The sequence below is a fragment of the Pinus tabuliformis genome, chromosome J (assembly GCF_031772625.1).
Source record: "Pinus tabuliformis cultivar Carrire ecotype Pingquan chromosome J, CPIR1, whole genome shotgun sequence".
Classification (NCBI taxonomy): Eukaryota; Viridiplantae; Streptophyta; class Pinopsida; order Pinales; family Pinaceae; genus Pinus; species Pinus tabuliformis.
The window spans coordinates 896,607,614-896,610,785 of NC_142295.1; positions in this window are offsets into that span (position 1 = coordinate 896,607,614).

A 3,172-nucleotide genomic window follows, 5' to 3' on the forward strand; every position below is an offset into this window, starting at 1 on the left:
AATGCTAGTTCCTTTTTAATTAAAAAATAAATGCCTTAACCACTAAACCACATTCTATCCTAAATTGATAAACAATATTTACAAAATATCATTATTAAAAACATAAATATGAATATGTTTAAGATTACTATATCATCACATTTGAATACAAAACTATTTTAATTAATATAATTTTTTACATAACACCAATGTATCATATCTTTTACATTTTTATATCCATTCATGTTTCTTCATTACAATAATAACTACCTAATCTAAAACAACATTTGATTTTAGACATTAAAAAACATCAAACTTTAGAAATATCAATAAATAACTTTGAAAAAAAAAAATTATTCATAAGTTAATATGTAAATAACATTGAAAGATAAAGTAAAAAGAAATATTGTTAGTAAGTTAATAAGCATTAAAAAAATTGAAAAAAAATAATAAAATAAAATTATGCCCCTCATTTAGTCCCAGTGCCACTTATGATAAGTAGTTCAAAAAAAAAAGCATAGCAAATATTCCCAATAACATATAGTCACCACATATATAAAACATAATACTATGTATTCACTATAGATAGAAAATATGTACAATACCATATACTCAACATACATCTACTCAAAATTCAACCCTATATATTCATTGCATGTATTTTCAATTAAATCATAAAACTTACACTAAAATAATTTTAATTCACCATAAACAAAATAATTTGAAGGTTTTCATGGTAGCTTTGTAGAGACAATTTTTGGACTAACAACGGATCCTTTCAAGAGTATCCCATACAAGGTGCCCAAACACATAAACATAAATTAGTTCAATAGTATCAGATACTAATTATGGTGTAAATATAGATTAGTTCAATAGTATCATATATTAATTATGGTGATATTTTAAGCAACACTAGGCTATACAATTTTTTTACATTTTCATATTCAACAATATTTACAATAGTAACTACTTAGTGAAAATTGTGTTTGATTTTGGACATTACAAGGAAGGATGCTCTATAGGGATCAAAACATAATATTTCTAGGAAAACTAGAAGAAAATATTGTTCATTATATGGGAAGCATTAAAAACCCTTAACTCCATAGAAAAATCCAATTCTTAATAAAATATTCTTAGCTATCACTTTAAAAACTCATAAAAACACCAAAATATCCATTTTCTAGCCAATTAGGTGTGAAGCCTAATATTTATTTTTTATCTTTCTCCAACTCTTCTCTTCAAATACTAAAATGTTGTTATGAATCATTGTTGCTAGCTCCTTTTGAGTCAGAAAATTCTAGTTCTTTTTTAATTAGAAAATAAACTTATGTATATTCATTCTATACAATTTCTAAAAGTTCAATACCATCCAAAAGGAAATTGAACCAAAGACTTCATATCAAGGAGTGTCTTAACCACTAAATCACCTTCTATCCAAAACTGATAAACAAAATTTACAAAAAATCATTATTAAAAACATAAATATAAATCTGTTCAAAATTGACATATCATCACATTCCAATTCAAAACTATTTTAATTAATATAAATTTTTACATAACACCAATGTATTCTACCTTTTACATTTTTATATCCATTCATATTTCTTCATTACACTAATAAGTACCTAATCTAATACAATGTTTGATTTTAAACATTAAAAAAGATCAAACTTTAGAAAGATCAATAAATAACTTTGGAAGATAAAATATAAAAGTAAAAAATTATTCATAAGTTAATAAGCGAATAACATTGAAAGATAAAGTAAAAAAGAAATATTGTTAGTAAGTTGATAAGCATTAAAAAAAAAATTGAAAACAACTAACTGTAGTGTATAGAATATGTTCCCAATCACATTAAAAGCCTAATACCCAAACTAAAAACTGCAGTCCGTAGACAGCTTAATATTGTTCGCTTAAAAAACGCTAAGGCCAAATGGAATGCGGTATAGAATAACCTTCCCAATCACTTTAAAAAACTATTGAAAACCTAATAGCTGAAATAACAAATTCAATGCGTCTTACTTTCAAAAACCCTAATTTTTATCCCAATCACTTGAGAAGAGAAGACATAAAAATTCATGAGTAGCCGAAATAGTAAATCTAGTGCCTCAACAGCTTCTTTATTGGCGATTAACATCTTCCACAGCAACGATCTGTGATTCAATAGATCCTGCGTACGCTGCATTTAGCTGCATTTTAGGAGAGACGTGTTCAGATTTTATTCTGTGAGAAGAATGTGGTTCAGCAGGGATGGGATCAGTTGGCTACTGTGGTGGAGAATGAGCATCAGCAATGGTCTCTGATTCAACAGGTTCATTCAACAGGTTCTACATGCGCAGTGATTGGCTGTCTTTAGGAGAGACATATTCACCCAAAATGGAGATCCTTTGCTGTGGGGAAGAGTCGGGTTCAGCAGGGATAGGATCAGTTGACTTCTGTGGCAGAGAACGAGTTTCAGCAATATTTTGTGATTTATTGGCAGGGATTGGCTGTCCATCCAAAGTGGAGATTGTTTCAATAGATTCTGCATATGCTGCATTTAGCTGCATTTTAGGAGAGACGTGCTCAGATTTTTTTTCTGTGGGAAGAATCTGGTTTAGCAGGGATGGGATCAGTTGGCTGCTGTGCTTGAGAATGAGCATCAACAATGGTCTCTGATTCAACAGGTTTTGCATGCGCAATGATTGACATGTTCACCCAAAATGGAGATAGTTTGTTGTGGGCAAGAGTCGGTTTCAGCGGGAACGGGATCAGATGGCTTCTGTGGCAGAGAATGAGTTTCAACGATGTTTTCTGATTCATAAGCAGGGATGGGTTGTTCATTTGGAGAGACATGTTCATCCAAAGTGGTGATTGTTTGCTGTGGGGGAGAGTGGGGTTCACCAGGGATGGGATCCAGAGTGGACATTGTTTGCTCGGGATGAATGACAAAATCATCATGTATAGAAACCGATGTCTCTAGTACCTGAGCATTTGGCAAAGTAGAAGCTGGAGTTGATGGCCGCGGCACGGTTTTAGCAGGATTACGTGGAGGACATTTGGAAGGCAGGGGTACTCGGTGATCTCTTCGTATAAACTTGACAATAGGTGCGATGTCATTTGCATTTGACACAGGGACTCACAATCCTTCATCAAGTACAAAACCTTTCATGACTTTATCAGTATTGCCCACTTTGACGGTGATTAGGAAGCC